Genomic DNA, 27,306 nt, shown 5'->3' with positions numbered 1-27,306 from the left:
CACTACCGCTGCTGCTGCTTCAGGCCCGAGAGAAACAGGGTTTCTGCAAGTCACGGCGACTATGGATTTCCTCCAGTAACGGAGGCAGGAGGCCTCCGAACTCCAGCTACTGGGGACACGAGCTCTGTGCGCACGCACACGCAAGGGTCTTCTGATGCTCTTATGGTGGGGGGGCACTTGAGGGGCTGAATGAGCAAAGGGCTGCCCATGTTCCTGTGGTGCCAGCCCACAAGCACCGCTCTTCCTCCCTCTGACATTGTGCTCCCCGCCCCCTATGCTGGCATGGCGGAAGTGGCCGGGATGCATGACCTGGGGGTGGGCACCAGCCTTGGCACTCACCAGTCGATTGGCTTTAGGGGGATCTTGCTCTTTGGGACCAAGAGCCAGAGGAGAGACACCTGCCCAAGCTGGCATCTGGTAGGCCAAGACCACCCGCCCCCGTGCCACCCACTTTCCTCTAGAAAAGGCCCAAGGGCCAGGGCAGCCCCTGCATGTGTCATGTCAATGTTGGCCATGGCAGGGCACCTCCTTGCCCAGTAAGGCTTACACCAGAGCCAGCTTCAGCCCTCACTGCTCCGGGCAACGCTTCGGAAGCCCCAGGCAGATGCTGAAGGAGGCGGGGACAAGTCAGGTCCAGAGAGAGGCTTGCGAGTCAGGGGCTTCAGGGCAGGGATGGGAACCTCCCAGGGGTGTTCCCCATCTGGCCCGGAAGCTTCTTCCCCAGCCACGCCCCTCTGCCCCGGGCACCATGGGGTGGGGGAGCTCCTATGTCCGATCAGCAGCTGATCAGAGCTAGAGCTTTTCCCTGCGGGGCAGAGGGGCCTGTAGACAGCAGAGGAAGGGGCTGGGCGATCCAGTCCTGCTTCCTTCTGAGCCTTGCTGCTTAGCTACGGCCCCTTCCTTGGGCAGCCCCGCTGCCCAGGGGTGGGGAATGGGGCGTCTCAGAGTCCCACTGGTGTGGAAGTGACCTGCCGGCATGGAGCCGTTTTTCAGGTGGCTTCCTTCCGGGCCATTTCCAGCCTGGAGCTGAGGCTGCCGGAGCCCAGCACACCCTGGCGGAGGAGGAGGTGAATCACAGAATCATTGAACAGTAGGGCTGGAAGGGGCCTACAAGGCCCCCTGCTCAATGCAGGAATCCAAGTCAGAGCATCCCTGGCAGAGGGCTGTCCAGCCTCGTCTTGAATGCCTCCAGTGTGGGAGAGCCCACCTGGTTTCCTGGTTGGTCACCGCTAGCTCAGATCCCATCAGCTTATACTTGAACGTGTTTTTTTCTTTCTTTTCCTCAGTGTGCATCACTACACTTGCTTACTTTGAACTGCATTTGCCATTTAGATGCCCATTTTCCCAGTCTGGAGAGATTCTTTTGGAGCTCTTCACAATCCCATTTTGTTTTAACCACCCTAAATAATTTGGTGTCATTCGTAAATCTAAGTCAAAGCATCCCTGGCAGATGGCTGTCCAGCCTCATTTTGAATTCCTCCAGTGTGGGAGAGCCCACCACCTCCCAAGGGAATGGGTTCCATTGTCGTATTCCTCTGACAGTCAGGAAGTTTTTCCTGATGCTCAGCCGGAATCTGGCTTCCTGGAACTTGAGCCCGTGATTCCGTGTCCTGCGCTCTGGGATGATGGAGAAGAGACCCTGGCCTTCCCCTCGGTGACAGCCTTTCAAGGACTTGAAGAGCGCTATCCTATCTCCCCTCAGCCTTCTCTTCTCAAGGCTAAACATGCCTGGTTCTCTCAGTCTCTCCTCATAGGGCTTTGTTTCCAGTCCCCTGATCATCCGTTTGCCTCGCCTTTGTGCAAACGTGCGCTCCCTTTTGTTTTCCTCGCTGGGGCAGACTTCCGCTTTCTGAAGGGAGCCCACCTTCCTCTAATAGCTTCCTTGACGCTGCTCCTTAACCATGCTTTTGCTCCGCCTCTTGGACTTGGCACCCAGCTTTCCTAACCTGTGGTATACATTTCAGCTGAGCTTCTGTTATAGTGGTTTTGAGTAACCTCCAATCATTTTGAAGGGATTTAACCCTCCTGACTCCCACTTTCAACTTCCTTTTCACCAGTGCCCTTATGTTAGAGAAGTTTCCTCTTTTGAAGTCAAATCTGACTGTGCTGGATTTCCTGGACAATTTTTCACTTAAATATATATTAAATCTGCTTAATACAGATGTATTACAGATGTAACATACAGTTACATGAACCACTGTGGCCAGGTTATCTGTTCAGCTTTGTGCTGCCAAGACCACCCTGGGCCGCCAGAGAAAGGGCTGGATCTGATAGCACTGCCTGATACTCTCACGCCACCCAGAGCCAGGCAGACGTCATCCTTCAAAGCAGGAAAATAACATCTCCATCTTGCTAGGACTGAGCTTCCATTTCTTGTTCACCACCCTAAGAATCTTCTTGAAAGTCAGGATATAATTGTCCCAAACAAAAGCAATGATTGGTCCTCACCAGTAGTCTAGTGGCACATTCAGAAGGGCAGGGTCCCTTCGTGACAGCCACAGCCATGCCCCCTCACAGCCACACCCCTTCTAAGATCACACAACCTTGTAGGATAGACAGCCTTCGACTGGGATCCAAAAACAGGGCAGCTGAGAGGAAGGCAGGGTATTCCCATTGCATGTCTGAGCAAAAACGCAGGGGTGTTAAGCTTTTTCACTCACTCACTCACACACACACACAAACATTTTAGGTTTTCAAAACATGATAGTCTATGGAAGCTTCACCCTCTCAACTCAGCCCTTGTGGACAGATCCCTTCGCATTTAAAAAGCTCCCTTGCACACTCTCTTAGCGCCCCAACATTACCCATTAGCCTTTCCCTAAGCACCTTCATTATATCTCTCTCATCCCGCAACAGAAACGTTCACACACCCAGCTGGATTGAACCACGCACACGCACACACACAGGGCTGATCTACATTGCGCCCGCCTTCGCAATGAATTCAGTGTCCCGTGGGTTAAACGCTCTTGCATTAAAACGTGATTATTTACACTCACCCATTTTCCCCATTGCAGTGCTTCATTGAATGCACGACCTCGGTTCACACTCGAGTGCTGTGCTGTTTTCCAGCTCTTTTCCTGCGCACACTTGTCTGATCTCGGATGCTAAGCAGGATCGGCCCTGGTCAGTAGTTGGATGGGTGACCGCCTGGGAATCAGGCTTCCTGCACTGAGCAGGGGGTTGTTCTATCCCTTCAAATGAGACTACGTTTTACCCCCTCCTATCCCCAGCTCAGGATTTTTTTTTAATTAAGGTGTTATCCTCACAGAATCGGGGCTTCTCCACTATGTTTTTTTTCTAATTCAGGCATGATCTTCGAAGATTCGAAGTTGTGAAGCTCATGCACCACAACAGAGAGAACAACTCTAATAGTCCCAGTAATAGTCTTCAGAAACATGTAGGAAGAAAGCCAGACTATGACGCACATGGTCTTCGATGTCTACATACTAATGCCCAGAGTGTGGGAAACAAACAGAACGAACTTGAACTCTTAATACAGGAGGGAAATTATGACTTGATAGGTGTAACTGAGACTTGGTGGGATGACTCTCATGACTGGAATACAGCAATGGAAGGATATAACTTGTTCCAAAAGAACAGGAGGAACAGAAAGGGAGGTGGGGTTGCACTGTATGTGAAAAATACATATCTCTGCACAGAAATACAGGAGGAGGAGCTTGGTAGCCCCATCGAGAGCATCTGGATCAAAATACATGGAGCAAAGAATAAAAGCAACCTGGTGGTCGGAGTCTACTAGCAGCCACCCAATCAAGGAGAAGACGAGGATGAAACTTTTGAAAAGCAAATAGCCATTGTTTCAAGGAAGCATGATGTAGTAGTATTGGGGGAGTTCAGTTTTCCCGATATTTGTTGGGAGATAAATTCTGCAACCCCTTCATGGATCACTGCCTTGTTGTGGCGAAGGGGCTTGCGTAACTCAATGAAGCCATAAGCTATGCCGTGAAGGGCCACCCAAGACGGACAGGTCATGGCAGAGAGTTCTGACAAAATCTGGTCCACTGGAGAAGGAAATGGCAACCCACTCCAGTATTCTTGCCAAGAAAACCCCATGGAATGTATCACAAGGCTAAACGAGATGACGCCGGAAGATGAGCCCCTCAGGTCGGAAGGTGTCCAATATGCTACTGGGGAAGAGCAGAGGGTATTTCCAAGTAGCGCCAGAAAGAGTGAAGCGGCTGGGCCAAAGCCGAAAGGACACTCAGCTGTGGATGTGTCTGGTGGTGAAAAGAAAATCCGATGCTGTAAAGAACAATATTGTTTAGGAACCTGGAATGTCAGATCAATGAATCAAGGTAAGCTGGAGGTGGTCAAACATGAGATGGCAAGATTGAACATCGACATCTTGGGAATCAGCGAACTAAAATGGACAGGCATGGGCGAATTTAATTCAGGTGACTATCATATCTACTATTGTGGGCAAGAATCCCTTAGAAGAAATGGAGTAGCACTCATAGTCAACAAAAGGGTGGGAAAAGCAGTACTGGGGTACAATCTTAAAAATGATAGAATGATCTCAGTACGAATCCAAGGCAAACCATTCAACATCACAGTAATTCAAGTCTATGCCCCAACCACTGAGGCCGAAGAAGCTGAGGTTGATCGGTTCTATGAAGACCTACAACACCTTCTAGAACTAACACCAAAAAAAGATGTCCTCTTCATTATAGGGGATTGGAATGCTAAAGTAGGAAGTCAAGAAATCACCGGGATAACAGGCAGGCATGGCCTTGGTGTACAAAATGAAGCAGGACAAAAGCTAATAGAGTTTTGCCAAGAGAACATGCTGATCATAGCAAACACTCTTTTCCAACAGCACAAGAGGCGACTCTACACATGGACATCACCAGATGGTCAATATCGAAATCAGATTGATTATGTCCTTTGCAGCCAAAGATGGAGAAGCTCCATACAGTCAGTCAAAACAAGACCTGGAGCTGACTGTGGCTCAGATCATGAGCTGCTTCTTGCCAAATTTCGGCTTAAATTGAAGAACGTCGGGAAAACCACTAAACCGTTCAGGTATGACCTAAATCATATCCCTGATGAATATACAGTGGAGGTGAGGAATAGATTTCAGGGATTAGACCTGATAGACAGAGTGCCTGAGGAACTATGGACGGAGGTCCGTAACATTGTTCAGGAGGCAGCAACGAAATCCATCCCAAAGGAAAAGAAAGGCAAGAAAGCCAAGTGGCTGTCTGATGAGGCTTTACAAGTAGCTGAGGAAAGAAGGGAAGCAAAAAGCAAGGGAGAAAGGGGAAGATATACCCAACTGAATGCAGAGTTCCAGAGAATAGCAAGGAGAGACAAGAAGGCCTTCTTAAATGAACAATGCAAAGAAATCGAGGAAAACAACAGAATGGGAAAGACTAGAGATCTCTTCAAGAAAATTGGAGATCTCAAGGGAATGTTTTGTGCAAAGACGGGCATGATAAAGGACAAAGAAGGCAGGGACCTAACAGAAGCAGATGAGATTAAGAAGAGGTGGCAAGAATACACAGAAGAACTATACTTCATCTAGTACTCCAGATGAGGCCTAACCAGTGCTGAGTAGAGGGGAACTAGTACTTCCCGGGATTTGGAAGCGATGCTTCTATGAATGCAGCCCAAAATAGCATTTGCCTTTTTTGCAGCCACATCACATTGTTGGCTCATATTCAGCTTGTGATCGACAACAATTCCAAGATCCTTCTCGCTTGTAGTGTGGTTGAGCCACGTATCCCCCATCTTGTAACTGTGCATTTGGTTTCTTTTTCCTAGGTGCAGAACTTGGCATTTGTCCCTATTAAATGTCATTCTGTTGTTTTCTGCCCAGCACTCCAGTCTATCCAGATCACTTTGAATTTTGTTTCTGTCTTCCAAAGTATTAGCTATCCCTCCCAATTTTGTGTCATCTGCAAATTTGATCAGCATTCCCTGCACCTCCTCCTCCAAGTCATTAATAAAAATGTTGAAGAGCACTGGGCCCAGGACTGAGCCCTGCGGTACCCCACTCGTTACCTCTCCCCAATTTGAGAAGGTCCCATTGAGAAGCACTCTTTGAGTCCGATTCTGTAGCCAGCTGTGGATCCACCGGATCGTTGTTTCATCTAGCCCACTTCGAGCAAGTTTGCTCATCAGGATATCATGGGGCACTTTGTCGAAAGCTTTGCTGAAGTCGAGGTATATGATGTCTACAGCATTCCCACGGTCTACAAGGGAGGTGACTTGATCAAAAAATGAGATCAGATTTGTCTGGCAGGACTTGTTTTTGACAAATCCATGTTGGCTTCGAGTAATCACGGCATTGTTGTCAAGGTGCTTCCAGATGGATTGCTTTATGATCTGCTCCAGAATTTTCCCAGGGATTGATGTCAGACTGACTGGTCTGTAGTTCCCAGGTTCCTCCTTTTTACCCTTTTTGAAGATAGGGACAACGTTAGCCCTCCTCCAGTCATCTGGCACTTCCCCGGTCCTCCATGATTTCTCAAAGAGAATAGACAGCGGTTCTGAGAGTTCTTCTGCCAGTTCCTTTATGACTCTAGGATGCAGTTCATCTGGCCCTGGAGATTTGAACTCATTCAAAGTAATGAGGTGTTCCTTGACCATATGCCTGTTGATCTCAAGCTGCAATCCTGCCCCTTCAGCCTGTACTTCGCCTTTGCCAGGGGGGTCATAGACCCTCTTTTGGGAGAAGACTGAGCCAAAGTAGGAATTGAGCACCTCTGCCTTTTCTTTGTCCTCTGTTATCATTTTGCCATCCTTATTTAATAGCTGAACTGTACTGTGTCCAGTTCTGGGCACCACACTTTAAGAAGGATGCAGACAAGCTGGAGAGGGTTCAAAGGAGGGCAACAAAGATGATCAGGGGACTGGAAACAAAGCCCTATGAAGAGAGACTGAAAGAACTGGGCATGTTTAGCCTTGAGAAGAGAAGACTGAGGGGAGATATGATAGCACTCTTCAAGTACTTGAAAGGTTGTCACAGAGAAGAAGGCCAGGATCTCTTCTTGATCATCCCAGAGTGCAGGACACGGAATAATGGGCTCAAGTTACAGGAAGCCAGATTCCGACTGAACATCAGGAAAAACTTCCTGAGTGTCAGAGCAATACGGCAATGGAACCAATTACCTGGGGAGGTGGTGGGCTCTCCCACACTGGAGGCCTTCAAGACGAGGCTGGACAGCCATTTGTCAGGGATACTCTGACTTGGATTCCTGCATTGAGCAGGGGGTTGGACTCGATAGCCTTGTAGGCCCCTTCCAACCCTACTATTCTATGATTCTATGATTCTATACAGGAAAGATCTGAATGTCCCTGATAGCCATGATAGTGCGGTCACTGAACTTGAGCCGGACATCCTCGAGAGTGAAGTCAAGTGGGCCTTAGGAAGCATTAGTAACAACAAAGCTAGCGGAGATGACAGTATTCCAGCCGAGCTATTTAAAATCCTAAAAGATGATGCTGTTAAAGTGCTGCATTCAATATGCCAACAAATCTGGAACACTCAACAGTGGCCACAAGACTGGAAAAGGTCAGTTTACATTCCAATTCCAAAGAAGGGCAACGCCAAAGAGTGTTCAAACTACCGCACAATTGCGCTCATTTCACATGCCAGCAAGGTGATGCTCAAAATCCTACAAGCTAGGCTTCAGCAGTATGCGAACCGAGAACTACCGGAAGTACAAGCTGGGTTTCGAAGAGGCAGAGGAACTAGAGATCAAATCGCCAACATTCGCTGCATCATGGAGAAAGCAAGAGAATTCCAGAAAAACGTCTATTTCTGCTTCATTGACTACGCTAAAGCCTTTGATTGTGTGGATCACAACAAACTGTGGCAAATTCTTAAAGTGATGGGAGTACCAGACCACCTTACCTGTCTCCTGAGAAACCTGTACAAGGGTCAAGAAGCAACAGTAAGAACCAGACATGGAACAACCGATTGGTTCAAAATTGGGAAAGGAGTACGACAAGGCTGCATATTGTCACCCTGCTTATTTAACTTATATGCAGAGTACATCATGAGAAATGCCGGGTTGGATGAATCAGAGGTCGGAATTAAGATTGCTGGGAGAATTATCAACAACCTCCGATATGCAGATGATACCACCCTAATGGCAGAAAGCGAAGAGGATCTAAAGAGCCTCTTGTTGAGGGTGAAAGAGGAGAGTGCAAAAGTTGGTTTGAAACTCAACATTAAAAAAACGAAGATCATGGCATCTGGCCCCATCACTTCCTGGCATATAGAAGGGGAAGAAATGGAAGCAGTGACAGATTTTACTTTCTTGGGTTCCAAGATCACCGCAGACGGTGACTGTAGCCATGAAATTAAAAGACGCTTGCTCCTTGGGAGGAAAGCTATGGCCAACCTAGACAGCATAGTAAGAAGCAGAGACATCACCTTGCCGACAAAGGTCCGTCTAATCAAAGCTATGGTTTTCCCAGTAGTAATGTATGGCTGTGAGAGCTGGACTATAAGGAAGGCTGAGCGCCGAAGAATTGATGCTTTCGAACTGTGGTGCTGGAGAAGACTCTTACGAGTGCCCTGGACTGCAAGGAGGTCAAATCAGTCCATCCTAAAGGAAATCAACCCTGAGTGCTCATTGGAAGGACAGATACTGAAGCTGAAGCTCCAATATTTTGGCCACCTAATGCGAAGAGAAAACTCCCTGGAAAAGACCCTGATGCTGGGAAAGACTGAAGGCAAAAGGAGAAGGGGACGGCAGAGGATGAGATGGCTAGATAGCATCACGGATGCAATGAATATGAACTTGAGCACGCTCCGGGAGAGAGCGCAGGACAGGAAGGCCTGGCGTGCTATGGTCCATGGGGTCACGAAGAGTCGGACACGACTGAACGACTGAACAACAACAACAAATTCTGCAAAACATGGCCCCTCCAGGAAATTCCTGACTTGTGTGGCGGATAACTTCCTCCTGCAGAAAGTAGAGGAAGGAACTAGAGGATCAGCTATTCTTGACTTAATCCTAACCAACAGAGATGACTTAGTGGATAAAGTAGCAGTTACAGGAACTCTGGGAGAAAGCGACCATGTTGTACTTGAGTTCTTGGTCCTAAGGGAAGCAAAAGCCGAGTGTAGTCATAGAATCATAGAATTTCCTTCCTGTATTAAGAGTTCAAGTTCGTTCTGTTTGTTCCCCACACTCTGGGCATTAGTATATAGACATCGAAGACCATGTGCTTCATAGTCTGGCTTTCTTCCTACATGTGTCTGAAGACTATGATTGGGCGCTATCAGAGCTGTTCTCTCCATTGCAGTGCATGCGCCTACATCCACTGTTACCCCCAACATTACATCTCCCTTCCCCGTAGGATTCAGTTTAAAGCCCTCCTGATGAAGTTCTGCATGCTGTGGCCAAACACATTCTTCCCAGCCTTTTTGAGGTGCAACCCATCCCTAGCCAACAGCCCATCTTCCAGGAAGTAGAGCCTGTGGTCCCAGAATCCAAATCTCTCTCATTGGCACCACCTTTGTAGCCAGTCATTCACCCGGAGTATTTTTCGTTCCCTTTCTATCCCTCTTCTAACTACTGGAAGGATGGATGAGAAAACTATCTGGGCCCCAAAGTTCTTGAGTTTCCTTCCCAGAGCTTCAAAGTCTGACGTGATTTCTTCATAGCTCCGCTTGGCAGTACCATTTGTTCCCACATGGATGAGAAGAAAGGGATACCTGTCAGTGGGCTTGATGAGTGCAGGCAACCTTTCAGTCACGTCTCTAATTCGTCCTCCTGGGAGACAACATACCTGTCGAGTCCACGGGTCTTTGCGACATACTTGGGTCTCGATCCCACGCAGCAAGGAGTCTCCCACTACTACCACTCTTCTCTTCTTCTTCTTGTAGGCCTGGGTTTCATCGCCTCTGTTTGACTGACCTTTAGCCTCTTGCTCACTCTCATGCAGGTTCCCCTGTGATTCTTCCTCTGCAGGCTGTCCTCCAGTCTCATCCGCAAGTACCTGGAATCGGTTCCACAGCTCCACTGCTTCCACTGGTGCAGAGTGGCGTCTAGTTCTTCTTCTCCTAACTGTCACCCTTTTCCAAGGAGTATCCTCTACTCCATTTTTCTTCACCTCAGCATTTCCCACTGCCTCATCTTGCTGTTGCTCTTCAAGCTTCTGGTCTTCCCTTTGCTGCTGTAGTTCCCCCATTCTGTCCAAGAACTCTTCGTGTTCTCTTATTCCTTGGAGGGTCGACAGTCGCCGCTCCAGTCCGCTTACTTTTTCTTCCAGCGGCGTGATCAACTTGCACTTGTTGCAGGTGTAGGCCATGTTGTTCTCAGGCAAGAAAACAAACATGGCACACAACTTGCAGGTCACCACCACTGGAGAGTCTTGTCCTTCCACTGCCTCTTTTCCCTTTTGTGTCTAGCTTTGTGATTGTTCCCGACTAGCCTGTGCCTGTTCCTCTACTCAGTAGAGGTTAAAAGCAGAGTTCCACTTGTGTGAAGGTGTGTGTTACAAGACAAATAAATGGAAAAAAGTTAGTTAAAAATAAAATGAAAAAAAATGTTAGGGGCCTCCCCCTTGACCTCCCGTGCCAAACTCCCCTGGCCAACTCCTGTTTGCTCCCCCTGTGCGCTCGCTCTGGTCGCTCACTCTCTGGGAACTTGCTTGCTTCTGTAGTCCCTGGACCAGCTGGAGCAGCTTGCTCTCCTCTGCTCTGCTCAGCTGGGAGGCGGGAAACAGACTGAATCTTCCTGCCCACTCAGCTGCTGGGAGTACTCAGGCCACACCCCTCCAATTCAGCTGGAGCTCTCAGAAGCTCCTGGTGAGCTCACAGCCACTCAGAAGGATAAAGGGCAGCCCCCTGGGCTTCCTGCAGCCCACTTACCTCTTAGCCTCTGTCTCCTTTGTCTCCTTTGTCTCTTCAACCACTGCAAGTCCCCTGGCCAACTCCTGTTTGCTCCCCCTGTGCGCTCGTTCTGGTCGCTCACTCTCTGGGAGCTTGCTTGCTTCTGTAGTCCCTGGACCAGCTGGAGCAGCTTGCTCTGCTCTGCTCTGCTCTGCTCTGCTCTCTTCAGCTGGGAGGTGGGAAACAGACTGAAACAGTCAAACGTGTACCCTGGATTTTAGGAAAGCCAATTTTAATAAACTCAGAACAATGATCAGTAAGGTCCCATGGCAAGCGACTCTAATGAGAAAAGGAGTCCAAGATGGGAAGGACACATAGAGGAAGGGGAAAGAAAGCCAGGCAACAAAGGAAGGGTACAGGCAGGGAGCAGAGAATTGCAGGGATGGCGTCAGGAAGGCTAAAGCTGAGAACGAGCTGAGGTTAGCGAGGGAGGCTAAAAGCAACAAAAAGGCTTTCTTCAACTACGTGCATAGTAAAAGGCAGAGGAAAGAAAAGGTGGTTCAGCTATTAAATAAGGATGGCAAAATGATAACAGATGACAAAGAAAAGGCAGAGGTGCTCAATTCCTACTTTGGCTCAGTCTTCTCCCAAAAGAGGGTCTATGACCCCACTGTTAAAGGCGAAGTACAGGCTAAAGGGGCAGGATTGCAGCTTGAGATCAATAGGCATATGGTCAACGAACACCTCATTACTTGGAATGAGTTCAGATCTCCAGGGCCAGATGAACTGCATCCTAGAGTCATAAAGGAACTGGCAGAAGAACTCTCAGAACCGCTGTCTATTGTCTTTGAGAAATCATGGAGGACGGGGGAAGTGCCAGATGACTGGAGGAGGGCTAACGTTGTCCCTATCTTCAAAAAGGGTAAAAAGGAGGAACCTGGGAAGTACAGACCAGTCAGTCTGACATCAGTCCCTGGGAAAATTCTGGAGCAGATGATAAAGCAATCCATCTGGAAGCACCTTGACAACAATGCCGTGATTACTCCAAGCCAACATGGATTTGTCAAGAACAAGTCCTGCCAGACGAATCTGATCTCATTTTTTGATCAGGTAACCTCCCTTGTAGACTGTGGGAATGCTGTGGACATAATATACCTCAACTTCAGTAAAGCTTTCGACAAAGTGCCCCATGATCTCCTGATGAGCAAACTAGCCCAAAGTGGGCTAGATGAAGCAATGATCTGGTGGATCCACAGCTGGCTACAGAATCGGACTCAAAGAGTGCTTATCAATGCGGCCTTCTCAAACTGGGGAGAGGTAATGAGTGGGATACCGCAGGGCTCAGTCCTGGGCCCAGTGCTCTTCCACATTTTTATTAATGACTTGGAGGAGGAGGTGCAGGGAATGCTGATCAAGTTTGGAGATGACACCAAATTGGTCGGGATAGCTAATACTTTGGAAGACAGAAACAAAATTCAAAGTGGTCTGGATAGACTAGAGCACTGGGCAGAAAACAACAGAATGACATTTAATAGGGATAAATGCCATGGTCTGTACCTAGGAAAAAGAAACCAAATGCACAGTTCCAAGATGGGTGATACATGGCTCAACAACACTACAAGCGAGAAGGATCTTGGAATTGTTGTCGATCACAAGCCGAATATGAGCCAACAATGTGATGTGGCTGCAAAAAAGGCAAATGCTATTTGGGGCTGCATTCATAGAAGCATAGCTTCCAAATCCCGGGAAGTACTAGTTCCCCTCTACTCAGCACTGGTTAGGCCTCATCTGGAGTACTGTGTCCAGTTCTGGGCACCACACTTTAAGAAGGATGCAGACAAACTGGAGAGGGTTCAGAGGAGGGCAACAAAAATGATCAGAGGACTGGAAACAAAGCCCTATGAAGAGAGACGGAAAGGACTGGGCATGTTTAGCATGGAGAGGAGAAGACTGGGGGGAGATATGATAGCGCTCTTCAAGTCCTTGAAAGGCTGTCACAGAGAGGAAGGCCAGGATCTCTTCTCCATCACCCCAGAGTGCAGGACACAGAATCATGGGCTCAAGTTCCAGGAAGCCAGATTCCGGCTGAATGTCAGGAAAAACGTCCTGACTGTTACAGCAATACGACAATGGAACCCATTCCCTAGGGAGGTGGTGGGCTCTCCCACACTGGAGGCGTTCAAGACGAGGCTGGACAGCCACCTGTCAGGGATGCTCTGACTTGGATTCCTGCATTGAGCAGGGGGTTGGACTTGATGGCCTTGTAGGCCCCTTCCAACCCTACTATTCTATGGTTCTATGATTCTATGATCAAGGTTATAGTGCCACAGCAGATGTAGTCCAGGATGGGGCAGGCAGTCCCCAAAGCCATGGTCCTGTGCTGGGAGGTGGGGCACTGCTGAGTCTCCGCAGGGAGCTGCAGCCCTCCTTCCAGCAGGCGGGAGCTTTCATTTATCTAAAATCATTTTGAGGCCATGTTTAACGGTGGAACCCTCCCACTGCACATACTGTGAGAGGCTTGCCTGTTCAGCTGCCAAAGCATCCTGAGGATCGCATACACCACCATGGGAACATTTGTGGACAAACAGTAAATCAATAATGATGATAATGATGATGATACATGGCTTGGTTGAACCCAACAGGATCACAGTGGAAGTTAGTCTTGCTCTGCACCATCCCACTGTCACAAATAGCCCCCCGCTGAGAATTCACCCTTCCTGCCCCGAGTGAGCTTTGCTGGCTGGAGCTCTTTCCTACTAGAAACATAGGAGAATGTTGTCTCAGCAGTGAGCTAGAGCTGACGGAAACCTTGTGTAGGCAGTCTCAATCAGTGGTGTGGCTAGCTCCACTTGCTCTGGAGAAGCTGCCTGGGCTCTTAATGGGCCCTCACTTGATCTGGTAGCCTCACACCTCTGCAAGGCTGAGGAGACAGAGGAGGAACTGCTGACAGGATCTCCAGCTCAGAGGATGCTGGCAAGGCTGTGCCTTCTGGTAAGAGGGGCCTGAAGATGGGGCAGCTGACTGTGCCTTCTCCTAGAAGAGCGGTCTGATTCCCGTCCTCATCAGAGTCCTCTCCTGTACCCATAAGAACATCAGAAGAGCCCTGAGGCTGGATCAGACCAAGGGTCCATCCAGTCCAGTATTCCCTTCATACAATGGCCAACCAGCTGTCAACCAGGCACCCACAAGCAGGAGATAAGCACAACAGCACCCTCCTGCCCATGTTCCCCAGCAACTGGTGTACACAGGCCCACTGCCTCTGGTACTGGAGGTAGCACATAGCCATCAGGACTAGTAGCCATTGATAGCCTCCTCCTCCAGGAATTTCTCCAACCTCCTTTTAAAGCCATCCAAATTGGTGGCCATCACTACATCCTTCGCTACCAAATTCCATAGTTTAACTCTGTGCTGTGTTAAGACGTCCTTCCTTTTACCTGTCCTGAACCTCCCACCACTCAGCTTCATGGGAGGACCCCTTTGGGTTCTAGTATTTTGAGAAAGGGGGAAAAATGTCTCCCTCTCCACATTCTCTACCCCACGCATAATTTTGTACACCTCTATCATGTCTCCCACTGGGGACATGACACCCCTGAGGAGAAAGACAAGCGATGGCCGCTGAGTGGTGAAGAGGGCATGGAAGGGCGGAAGGGGCAGCCCTCGGCCGGCGGAGAATCGTGATGCTCCGCAGCAGAGGCCAGCAGCATCGGCCCAGGAGCTGTGGAAGCGGCTCTTGCTGTCCTGAGAACAATGACACTGTGCTTGCAACTAACTGTGGTTCCGTGTTTGAGTTGTATTTGTATTTGGTCTGTCTACTTATATTGGTTATTGAGCAGGGCTGTTCCTTGCTGGAAATCTGAGAGCGGTCAATATTTGGACATATATATTTGACTCCAGAGTGGAGGTCAACCTGCCCCCATCGTGCTGATTCTAGGACTGGGAAGGGCCTCCGGTGTTCATATGGGAGGGGGTGGGCTGAAGACATGCCCGACCCAGACCATTTAGGGTTCAAAGGCCAGTATCAGCCATTTCAATGAGGCTCAGGAATGAGCAGGCAACCAGTGACACTGGACGTATGTGCCCCAGGCCCCATCTACATGAGCCTTTTACTCCGGGGCGGCTGCCAGTCGAGGTCCCTCAGGACAGATGATGCAGTCGCCGCTTCACAGCCATCCGTGGTTTTCTCCCGGAAACTGCAGATTTCCGAGGTGGCGTTTTGCTGTGATTTTTTGGGTTAGCTGCCGTCTGTCCCTTCCCCGAACCGACTTTGCATTTTGCCATGGGCGTGTTGTATGCGTGTGTCGTGCTTGCGTCGCTCTGTGATGCCCTTCACTCCCCCTGTCCCTTCACAGCTGCGCAGTCACAGAGGCACAGAGGGGCGTTTTCATCTATTTAATAAAATTTTCACAGATGTTTGCAGCGTCGTATCTTCGCAACAGTTGCTTTCGGACTCAGTGCCCAAGGGCTGGGGGGTCTTGGGGGAGGACCAACTTTGCTCCAGCCTCCATTTTGGAGCAATGGGTAGGCATGTACCGCTCATGTGAACCATTGTAAGAGTCTCAGGCTGGGGAACTGCCAAACAGATGGCGTGGAAATGAAGGAGCACAGAACAACCAATTTTTACCTAATGAGGGAGGGAAAGACACAACAGAGCCCCTCAAATACAAAACAGCCAATGAAGTGTTGCACCCCTGCGCTCACGGGACTGCACAGCTGCGCATTTAAGTATAATGGCAAAAAAAAGGGAACGGCGAGTCTGTTAGGGAAGCACGCAGTAAATCATGAGTGTATCGCAGGGGATGCTGGTTCGAAGCCGCATTGCTGTGCAGTTGCAACAGGGTGGGGGCGGGGGAAAGCGGTGCCATGTAGATGGGACCCCAGACAGTGACTTTGGGTCAATATCCTGGCAGCTGCATTTTGAATCAGCTGAAGTTTCTGAACTTCTTTAGAGGTGGCAGTCCATATAGCGCACATGACCATCCTTCGGTCTGGATGCGACTGAGGAGTGAATGGCAGTGGCCAGGCCTGCTATGAAGTGGCCCTGGGCCGCCAGCCCCCCTCAGGAGCAGCACTGGGTTCAGGAGCCCCCCGCCCCGCTATGCATCTGAGTCTGAGGGGCGCGCAGTCCCATCCAAAACAGTCAGCGCACCTCACTCCAGACTGCTTCTGTTTCATGTGGTTCGAGTTTGTTCCCCCTTGTTCTGTCCATCAATGAATTCTCCGCTACCAAATGCGCTGGAAAAGAGAAACAGAGTTGGGTATCAGCTGTGACACCTCCGTGTATGTATTCTAAACATTTATACACTGCCTTTCCTCCTGAGGGCTCAGTATATTTATTTTCTATATTTATAAAATGTATACCCCATCTTTTCCACAATCGTCACCAAGGCAGCATATAACCATTCAAATGAAACCAACAATGCATAAAAATATAGAAGCAATAAAACCATCTTAAAACATTAAAACCACCATTCACAATTTTAAAGGCCAAATTAAAGAGTATTTAATTGTGTAACAGCAATTTCGAAGGCCAAATTAAAGAATTTGACCTCTGTATTTTGTGTTTTCCTCACTGTCCATATATAGTTGCCCTACTTAGCTGTAAGCAGAGGCTTGACTCTGCCCAGATGAGCCATGGCCTCCATCCCTCCTGAGGCAGGGTGCTGCCTTGCATAGCCTCCCCATGAACGCACCCAGAGGACTTGCCTTTGCTCTCCCTGCTCGTGGGATGGCTGGTAAAAGTCCCTGGTGCAGCAGGTGGCCCAGCCCCTGGCCCAAAGGGGGAACAGGCTTCCAGTCCAGCCCTTGCCTGACACTTTCCAGGGCCGGCCCCTGAAGAGGGCAGAGTATAGAAGCCAGTCCAAGCCATATATGCCCAAATCTCGACTTGGGTTCAGCACCCGAGTCGAAGCAGGAAGACCCAGACTGGGCTGTTTTCCAAAGCACTGCATTGGGCTCTGAGCTGGACCTTGTGGTCGTGGTGCATCCCTACATTTGTGGAGGAGGAGGTGTGCCAGGAACGAGGCAAAGGGCGTGTGTCTGAGTTGGTGCCACTGGACTTCTCTGTGGCTCTGGATGCCGTTAGCCAGAGGCTCCTTCTAGACCGCCAGGCTGGGATGGGCCTTGCGGGGTGGGGGTGGCATTATAGTGGTTCTGGTCCTTCCTGGAAGATCCATGATAGCAAACAACAAGGATAACACTTTTAACAATTAAAAACAACCCTTACAATATAACAAAAAAAGCATTAAAATCTTGAAACTGGAGCAAAAAAATGCAGAGAACAATGGTTGAAAATTATTCAAAACCTAGCCATTAAGTAGCGCAAGAGGCAAAAGCAGACCCTTGCACCCCAATGGCCGGTGGCCATGGACTGGAGCAGTCATCTCCCACCACCACCACTGCCCCTTCAGGAGAATACCAACCGGGAATAAGGGGAACCACTGCACAACACTGGTCCCTGCCCAGCAAGGCCGCCTAGAAAAATAGGGTGGGCAATGGTATCGGAAGCTGCTGAGAGGTCCAGGGGAACCAACAGGTATGCACAGTAGAGATTTTATGATGATCCCCAGCACTTTCTATGGGGTCCAGTTCTCCTAGTTGGGAATAGCGTGTGTAATAGATTTCCGCACACCCATGAGAGTGTTGCCCTCCAGTTATTGTATGTACTTACATATACAGATACCAACAAAACTTATTAGACAATGTAACATGCACTTCCACTAATCATAGAATAGTAGGGTTGGACGGGGCCTACAAGGCCATTGAGTCCAACCCCCATGTTGTTGTTCAGTCGTTCAGTCGTGTCCGACTCTTCGTGACCCCATGGACCAGAGCACGCCAGGCCTTCCTGTCCTGCACTCTCTCCCGGAGCGTGCTCAAGTCCATACTCATTGCATCAGTGATGCTATCCAGCCATCTCATCCTCTGCTGTCCCCTTCTCCTTTTGCCTTCAGTCTTTCCCAACATCAGGGTCTTTTCCAGAGAGTTTTCTCTCCGCATTAGGTGGCCAAAATATTTGAGCTTCAACTTCAGTATCTGTCCTTCCAATGAGCACTCAGGGTTGATTTCTTTTAGGATTGACTGATTTGTCCTCCTTGCAGTCCAGGGGACTGGTAAAAGTCTTCTCCAGCACCACAGTTCGAAAGCATCAATTCTTCAGCACTCAGCCTTCCTTATAGTCCAGCTCTCACAGCCATATGTTACTACTGGGAAAACCATAGCTTGGATTAGATGGACCTTTGTCGGCAAGGTGATGTCTCTGCTTCTGACTATGCTGTCTAGGTTTGCTATAGCTTTCCTCCCAAGGAGCAAGCGTCTTTTAATTTCATGGCTACAGTCACCGCCTGCAGTGATCTTGGAGCCCAAGAAAATAAAATCTGTCACTGCTTCCATTTCTTCCCCTTCCATATGCCAGGAATTGATGGGGCCAGATGCCATGATCTCCGTTTTTTTAATGTTGAGTTTCAAACCAGCTTTTGCACTCTCCACTTTCACCCTCAACAAGAGGCTCTTGAGATCCTCTTCGCTTTCGGCCATTAGGGTGGTATCATTGGCGTATCTGAGGTTGTTGATAATTCTCCCGGCAATCTTAATTCCGACCTGTGAGTCATCCAAGCTGGCGTTTCTCATGATGTGCTCTGCATATAAGTTAAATAAGCAGGGTGACAATATGCAGCCTTGTCGTACTCCTTTCCCAATTTTGAACCAATCGGTTGTTCCATGTCCGGTTCTTACTGTTGCTTCTTGACCCTCGTACAGGTTTCTCAGGAGACAGGTAAGGTGGTCTGGTACTCCCATCTCTTTCAGAATTTGCCACAGTTTGCTGTGATCCACACAATCAAAGGCTTTAGCGTAGTCAATGAAGCAGAAATAGATGTTTTTCTGGAATTCTCTTGCTTTCTCCATGATGCAGCGAATGTTGGTGCTTTGATCTCTAGTTCCTCTGCCTCTTCGAAACCCAGCTTGTACTTCCGGTAGTTCTCGGTTCGCATACTGCTGAAGCCTAGCTTGCAGGATTTTGAGCATCACCTTGCTGGCATGTGAAATGAGCGCACTTGTACGGTAGTTTGAACACTCTTTGGCATTGCCCTTCCTTGGAATTGGGATGTAAACTGACCTTTTCCAGTCTTGTGGCCATTGTTGAGTGTTCCAAATTTGTTGGCATTTTGAGTGCAGCACTTTAACAGCATCATCTTTTAGGATTTTAAATAGCTCAGCTGGAAGACTGTCATCTCCGCTAGCTTTGTTGTTACTAATGCTTCCTAAGGCCCGCTTGACTTCACTCTCGAGGATGTCCGGCTCAAGTTCAGTGACCGCACTATCATGGCTATCAGGGACATTCAGATCTTTCCTGTATAGTTCTTCTGTGTATTCTTGCCACCTCTTCTTAATCTCATCTGCTTCTGTTAGGTCCCTGCCTTCTTTGTCCTTTATCATGCCCGTCTTTGCACAAAACGTTCCCTTGAGATCTCTGATTTTCTTGAAGAGATCTCTAGTCTTTCCCATTCTGTTGTTTTCCTCGATTTCTTTGCATTGTTCATTTAAGAAGGCCTTCTTGTCTCTCCTTGCTATTCTCTGGAACTCTGCATTCAGTTGGATATATCTTCCCCTTTCTCCCTTGCTCTTCGCTTCCCTTCTTTCGTCAGCTACTTGTAAAGCCTCATCAGACAGCCACTTGGCTTTCTTGCCTTTCTTTTCCTTTGGGATGGATTGAGTTGCTGCCTCCTGAACAATGTTACGGACCTCCGTCCATACTTCCTCAGGCACTCTGTCTATCAGGTCTAATCCCTTAAATCTATTCCTCACCTCCACTGTATATTCATCAGGGATATGATTTAGGTCAGACCTGAATGGTTTAGTGGTTTTCCCTACGTTCTTCAATTTAAGCCGAAATTTGGCAAGAAGCAGCTCATGATCTGAGCCACAGTCAGCTCCAGGTCTTGTTTTGACTGACTGTATAGAGCTTCTCCATCTTTGGCTGCAAAGGACATAATCAATCTGATTTCGATATTGACCATCTGGTGACGTCCATGTGTAGAGTCGCCTGTTGTGCTGTTGGAAAAGAGTGTTTGCTATGATCAGCGTGTTCTCTTGGAAAACTCGATTAGCCTTTGTCCTGCTTCATTTTGTACACCAAGGCCATGCCTGCCTATCATCCCGGTAATTTCTTGACTTCCTACTTCAGTATTCCAATCCCCTATGATGAAGAGGACATCTTTTTTTGGTGTTAGTTCTAGAAGGTGTTGTAGGTCTTCATAGAACCGATCAGCCTCAGCTTCTTTGGCATCAGTGGTTGGGGCATAGACTTGAATTACTGTGATGTTGAATGGTTTGCCTTGGATTCGTACTGAGATCATTCTATCGTTTTTAAGATTGTACCCCAGGACTGCTTTTCCCACCCTTTAGTTGACTATGAGTGCTACTCATAGAATCATAGAATAGTAGGGTTGGAAGGGGCCTACAAGGCCATCGAGTCCAACCCCCTGCTCAGTGCAGGAATCCAAGTCAGAGCATCCCTGACAAATGGCTGTCCAGCCTCGTCTTGAAGGCCTCCAATGTGGGAGAGCCCACCACCTCCCCAGGTAATTGGTTCCATTGTTGTATTGCTCTTACAGTCAGGAAGTTTTTCCTGATGTTCAGCCGGAATCTGGCTTCCTGTCACTTGAGCCCATTATTCCGTGTCCTGCACTCTGGGATGATCAAGAAGAGATCCTGGCCTTCTTCTCTGTGACAACCTTTCAAGTACTTGAAGAGTGCTATCCTATCTCCCCTCAGTCTTCTCTTCTCAAGGCTAAACATGCCCAGTTCTTTCCGTCTCTCTTCATAGGGCTTTGTTTCCAGTCCCCTGATCATCTTTGTTGCCCTCCTCTGAACCCTCTCCAGTTTGTCTGCATCCTTCTGAAAGTGTGGTGCCCAGAACTGGACACAGTACTCCAGGTGAGGCCTAACCGGTGCTGAGTAGAGGGGAACTAGTACTTCCCGGGATTTGGAAGCGATGCTTCTATGAATGCAGCCCAAAATAGCATTGGCCTTTTTTGCAGCCACATCACATTGTTGGCTCATATTCAGCTTGTGATTAACAACAATTCCAAGATCCTTCTCGCTTGTAGTGTGGTTGAGCCATGTATCCCCCATCTTGTAACTGTGCATTTGGTTTCTTTTTCCTAGGTACAGACCAATAGGAAGGGCTGTCGCTCAGTGGCGGAGCACATGCTTGGCATGCAGAAGGTCCCAGGTTCAATCCCCAGCATCTCCAGGTAGGGCTAGGAAAGAATCTGGCCTGAAACCCTGGAGAGCTGCTGCTGCCAGTCAGTGTCGACAGTACTGGGCTAAATGGACCCAGGGTCTGACTCAGTATAAGGTAGCTTCTTATGTTCCTCTGAACAGAAAGCTTTAATAAAAATAGGAGTTTGGGGTTTGTTTTTTAAGTGGAAGGGAGATAAATACTGCTCATTTGTACAAGCTTATGTATGCCTACTGAGAAGCCCCATTATGTTTAATGAGGCTTACCCTCAGGAGAGTGTGCATAGGATTCCAGCACAAGTTACTTTTGCAGGGAGGTTTGCACCCTGATGTTCTGCATATTTACTCAGAAATAAGTCCTGAGTTGTGAGCATGGTACTGCAGGCTTAACACAGTGCCTACCCAATTCCAGCTAATGAATTGACTACCCTTTGAGCTCAGTCCTATGCATGTTTTGTCATGCGTGTGCGTGTGTGTTTGCATGAACACTAGTTTCAGTGGTGAGGGAAAGGCATTTAGTACATGCTCAGAGTTTCTCCATAACTTAGACCTAGTTTTGAAAACAGACTCATTGGCTGAATCCTGGTGAAGTCTTGGCACAAAAGAAGTTATGGGGAGGAAAATACAATGAGAACTTGTGCATAACAAGGAGGAGGTAGAGAATTGCACAAAACATCCGTTTGTATGAAGAGTTGCTGGAAGATGGTAGGATGAGGAGGGATGGTTGCATGGAGGGAAACAGAATTGGTAGGGGGAGAATGTAAGTGCTCAGTGGTGAAAGAAAAGCATTCTGCATATGCTCAGAGGCACTCTCTATTTAAGAACTTAAGAAAAGCTGTGCTGCATCAGACCAAGGTCCATCTAGTCCAGCATTCTGTTCACACAGTGGCCAACCAGATGTCCATAGGCAGGACATGAGTGCAATCGCACCTTCCCACCCATGTTCCCCTGCTGCTAACATTGATGAAAGGTAGATAAATTCTAGTATTTCTACATGTGCATGCCTGTATATTCTTCAGGAACTTTGCAGGTTTCTTGGCTGGAGGACACCTCTAATGACCTGTGCATTTTCATACAAACTTATCCAAAAACTATTGGGGAAGGGGTGAAGGGAAGGGAAAGCAAATTACTTCCTCCCCCAAATTGGAGAACTCCCCTTCCACATGAACTGTTGCACCTATCCTTCTGAAACTTTGCTGGTTTCTTACTTAGACCCAACTCTAGGCTGTCTGTAATTTTCAGAACAATGGTCCACAAAGGAAATAGGGAGGTAAGTATGTCCTCTTTTGGAGACCTCAAAATGTCAAGGCCACCCTTGCACAAAAACCCATGTGGCTATCATTCTGAAATTTGGCAGACATGATATCCTCTGATGGGGCAATGAATCCTGAAATTTTTATCCAATTCTTCCAAGTAATTAAAATGTTATTGGCAGTTCCCTTTAAAAGAAAATAAAAATATAAACACTGCCTATTTTTCTGATGCTGGTCAGGTGTAATCCCCTTCTACGGGGCTACTATGCCTAAAATTATCATCCAGTTCTGACCAAGATAAAAAAATTACAGTTTTTTTCTAATTTCCCATGGTAGTCAACAGGAAGTATAAAGACTCATTTTTCCATACCTTGATTCAGGTTTGGTGCTGAGCTGAAGTGGTCCGACTGTAAACTGGCCCAAGCAGAAGCGGGATGTTTTCCAAAATGCTAAATTGGGGTCTGAGTTGAAGTGGGGTGGGGATCAGTGCACACTTCTTATATATGTATGTATGTAATCTACACACACACACAAACACACACACACACACACACACACACACTAGAGGTGAGCTTAGACTCGTGGAGAGAGAGAGAGAGATGCACATTTGTGTTAGGGGGCTGCGCCCCAGATCTTCTAAGAACCTAGCAATGCCCCTGACCTGGAGGACAATTCATAGGCTTTATACCACTCGCACCTCTGTTCCTTCACTTCTTAGGAATTTTCATCTCCCAGCATTCCAGATTGCCACTCTTGGTATCCATTAAACATCACAGGTACTGCTGAGGGCAGAAGCCAAAACGTTTAGCACTTAATGTATTTTGAAATTACTGTGTTTCCTGTTATTGCCAGGGCCCGGCTTCAGCCCTGCAGTGGGCCTTGCAGGCTATAGCCAGGACTTGGTTAGAAGCCGCCTGGGAGGGCCTGGGCCTATTCAGCCTCTGGAATGTCGGCGTCTGTGTGAGCGTCTCCCTGCCAGCGTTCCCAGAGCAGTCACCCGCCTCTGGTCTGGCCGTGGCAGGCAGGGAGGCTGGGAGCCGTCCGTGCGCACCTGGCAGAGGTGGGCCGGGGTTTGCAGAAGGGTCGCCCAGGCTGAAGCGTCACTGCTGGAGGGCTGAGCAGTGCCGCCCTGCTCAGGCAGGGCCTTGCGAAAGGCCCTTGCCTGTCAAGGGGTCCGGAGGGGGTGTCCCACAGTCACGCCTTGCCTTTTAAGCTGGGGCAAAGGTGAAGAGCCTTTGCTAGGAACGTCTCGTCTTCATTGCCCGAAGCCTTCTCTGTTCGGATCCATCATGGTCTGGGCTTTTGGAGGCACTCTGCACATGGACTGGAACTTTGGATTGTTAAGGACTTGCCATGGAAAGTACTGTGAGGCTTTTCACAGAACTTGAACTCTCGTTGCTGTGGATTGTGTGTCTGTGTTTGTAGTCAGCTCACTGTACGGCAGGCTGGGTTTGATCTATGACTTTTGGATTTCCCGCTGCCAGAACTCGTGCAGCGTGGAGTTGCCAGTGCGAAAGCGATGGCCTGGAACACCTTCCGTGTGTGGGTATGCCCTTCCCTTGATCTTGATGGGCCTTGACCTTGTAGCCTGGAGTTATCAACAAAAGATTCAGACTTGGACTCTCTATGGGTGTGGGTTGTTTAGGCCTTTCAGGAAGTTATCCCTTGATTGCCTGATGGGTTCATTCCAGGAATCGTTCCCTTTCCAGGTCTGGGATTGGAGCCCCGTGAAAGGATTGCCTGGGTTAGGTACCCAGGAATCCAGAGTCCCTTCCCTTGTGTTCAGAACCGTGGCGATGGCAATGGAGAAACCACATTGATGAGGATCTCAGTCACAATAGTAATGTTTAGCTTTGGTCTGTTCTGGAAGTACACAGACCCTGTAGCTACTGACCATCAGCTATGTGATTTCTGAAGAGCGTAACCATGAAGCTTTTGCCGCGGGATTCCCTGCAATGAAGAAATCTCACTGATTTGGGTGTCCAGTGTCAGATCGCCTGAGAGCGTGTGTGCTGGGGGATCGGGAAACCTGACAGTTATATAGTATTAACCGCCTTTCCGCCCAGGAGCCACCCATGGTGGCATCCAACTCACAGAAAAAACAAACAAATCCATGAATAGCAACAAATAAAATGACCCATGGCTACTGGGGCTATCTGCCAAGGCGGAGGTGGGCTCTCCGGCTCAGCCAGGTCTCCGCTCACTTCTGCACCCCTCTTTCAGGGAACGCTCCTGGCCATGTGCCTGCGGGTGAGGCGGGCGAGAGCAGGAATTCCGCCCCCACTTCCCGGCGCGCTGACTCAAGACCATCAGAACAGAGCGGCAGGACGTGCTGCCGCGGTACGCAGCCCGGCGCAGCGCACGAGGGTTGGGCGTTGAAGGACTCCGCCTGCGAAGCAGCTGGCTTGGCCTTTCCGTCCTTGTGCCCTAAGCTCCAAATGCACGGTGCTGGGCAGAACACCTAGGAAGGCTTCTGGGTCTCTGACCAAAGACCCGAAGACACAGTGGATGTGGCCTCCCTCTAGGGCCACGGGGGCTGTGATGCCTGCCTGAGGAGTGTGGTGTGCTGGCAAAGCCCTCCTCCTCTGCAGGCTTCCTGAGTGGGGGCCCAGCTGGCAAGCCTGGGGAACAGGGGCCAGGCTTTTGGGTCTGATCCGGACTGAGGGCTTTTCTTCCATTCTGACTGCATCTTTCAAGGGGTGAAAAGTTAAGGAAAATTCAGACAAGCATCTCACTTTTGGTCTGTGCTTTACTGACCAAACTTTACAGAACTGCACAGCATTTATTAGGTGGTGTTGTTACCAGCTATCACCTTTCACCAACAAAGCCCATCTTCCACCATGGTCCAGCAAAGTGTTGCAATTTGGTGGCTCCCTCGGGCCCGTTGACCTGGGAGTGAAGAAGGGGAGCTCTAGCAGCCTGCCTCATACTTCTTGGCCCATCTCACTCACTCTGGCCTACCCCAGGCGTGGGAACCATTTCCTCCCTTGAGAGGCCACGTACCCTCCAGGAAAAGGGACTGGGGTCTGTGGTGCTGGGTGGAGCCAAAGCCTGAGATGGGCAGGGTCAAAGCAGACGCAAGCAGACACCCCCCCGCATTCACACACAAACTCCACGCACATATAGACACTCCCCTCACACGTACGCACACCCCTCCATCCCCGTTCTCCTGTCTATCCATAAACATACAGCACACACCAACACCAACCCCCCTCCCTGCTCCAGCTGAGCTGCAGGCAAGACGGGGCGGGGGGGGGGGGATGCTGAGTCCCAGGGCTGTGCCTCCTGCTTAATCCCAAGATCCTTCTTGCTTGTAGTGTGGTTGAGCCACGTATCCCGCATCTTGTAACTGTGCATTTGGTTTCTTTTTCCTCGGTGCAGAACTTGGCATGTATCCCTATTAAATGTCATTCTGTTGTTTTCTGCCCAGCGCTCCAGCCTACCAAGATCCCTTTGAATGTTGTTTCTGTCTTCCAGGGTATTAGCTATCCCACCCAATTTTGTGCCATCTGCAAATCTGATCAGCATTCCCTGCACCTCCTCCTCCAAGTCATTCATAACAATGTTGAAGAGCACTGGGCCCAGGACTGAGCCCTGCGGTACCCCACTCGTTACCTCTCCCCAGGTTGAGAAGGTCCCATTGATAAGCACTCTTTGAGTCCGATCCTGTAGCCAGCTGTGGATCCACCGGATCGTTGTTTCATCTAGCCCACTTTGAGCTAGTTTGTTCATAAGGATATCATGGGGCACTTTGTCGAAAGCTTTGCTGAAGTCAAGATATGTTATGGCCACAGCATTCCCACAGTCCACAAGGTAGCCTGCCTGCAGCAACCACGAAAGGCTGGATGTTCCTGATCCCGTCTGATCTCGGCTGCTAAGCAGGGTCAGCCCTGGTTAGTACTTGGATGGGAAACTGCCTGGGTATAAGGCTTCCTGCATTGAGCAGGGGGTTGGACTTGATCGTCTTGTAGGCCCCTTCCAACCCTACTATTTTGTGATTCTATGATCAAAAAATGAGATCAGATTGAGAAGGATTAATCACTTCTCTTTTTCCCAGAGAAGCGATGGGCTGGGGTTCGGGGTCCATGCTGCTCGGCTGTTTCCCACTCAGCTGAGCAGTGGCAATGCAGGGTTGGAGGGAGATTGTTCCTTCAGGAGCCACTGGTTTAACTTGCTCCAGATGCCTCGAGGTCATGGCAGCGGCTGCCAATGCAGCCGTCTTCTGTTGCCCTCACTTCTCTCAGTGGGACAAGGTGTTGCCAGCAGTCCTCATTCACACGGACATGCAACTTCTGTGCAGACGCGTCTCATGACCAACGCAAGTCTAAAGAGGTCTTTAGACCAGGGTGTAGTGCGCATACAGCAGATTTATGGACTGACTATGCTCTTACTCAAATGAGGAATAGCTACTTTTAAATTTGAGAAATTAGCTCAAATGCTTGTTCAGTGTCCAAAAACACCACCTTTATTTTTTACAGATCATAGAATCATAGAATAGTAGGGTTGGAAGGGGCCTACAAGGCCATCGAGTCCAACCCCCTGCTCAATGCAGGAATCCAAGTCAGAGCATCCCTGACAGATGGCTGTCCAGCCTCGTCTTGACCACCTCCAGTGTGGGAGAGCCCACCACCTCCCTAGGGAATGGGTTCCATTGTCGTATTGCTCTAACAGTCAGGAAATTTCTCCTGATGTTCAGCCGTAATCTGGCTTCCTGTAACTTGAGCCCATGATTCCGTGTCCTGCACTCTGGGATGATCGAGAAGAGATCCTGGCCTTCTTCTCTGTGACAACCTTTCAAGTACTTGAAGAGTGCTATCCTATCTCCCCTCAGTCTTCTCTTCTCAAGGCTAAACATGCCCAGTTCTTTCAGTCTCTCCTCATAGGGCTTTGTTTCCAGTCCCCTGATCATCTTTGTTGCCCTCCTCTGAACCCTCTCCAGTTTGTCTGCATCCTTCTGAAAGTGTGGTGCCCAGAACTGGACACAGTACTCCAGGTGAGGCCTAA

The 27,306-nt window shown here is 49.0% G+C and overlaps 1 protein-coding gene across 5 annotated transcripts in view; it reads left to right on the top strand.

Moving 5' to 3' along the window:
* Nucleotides 1–27,306, top strand: part of APOD (apolipoprotein D) — a 92,265-nt gene that overhangs the window by 49,444 nt on the left and 15,515 nt on the right. Inside the window, exon 1 of one of the 5 annotated variants that reach the window (XM_084847886.1) lies at nucleotides 21,355–23,078. The exons of the other annotated variants lie outside the window; for them this stretch is intronic. The gene's annotated coding sequence lies outside the window, so the exon portion shown is untranslated. Of the gene's footprint in view, nucleotides 1–21,354; nucleotides 23,079–27,306 lie in introns of those variants that run through there. 5 annotated transcript variants of the gene reach the window in all.

This window comes from Heloderma suspectum, chromosome 3 (genome assembly GCF_057233095.1).
Source record: "Heloderma suspectum isolate Gila_16-S chromosome 3, 16-S_ref, whole genome shotgun sequence".
NCBI classification, from domain to species: domain Eukaryota; kingdom Metazoa; phylum Chordata; class Lepidosauria; order Squamata; family Helodermatidae; genus Heloderma; species Heloderma suspectum.
The sequence above is the reverse complement of the archived record's forward strand: the minus strand, read 5'-3'. Positions and strand labels throughout refer to the sequence as shown.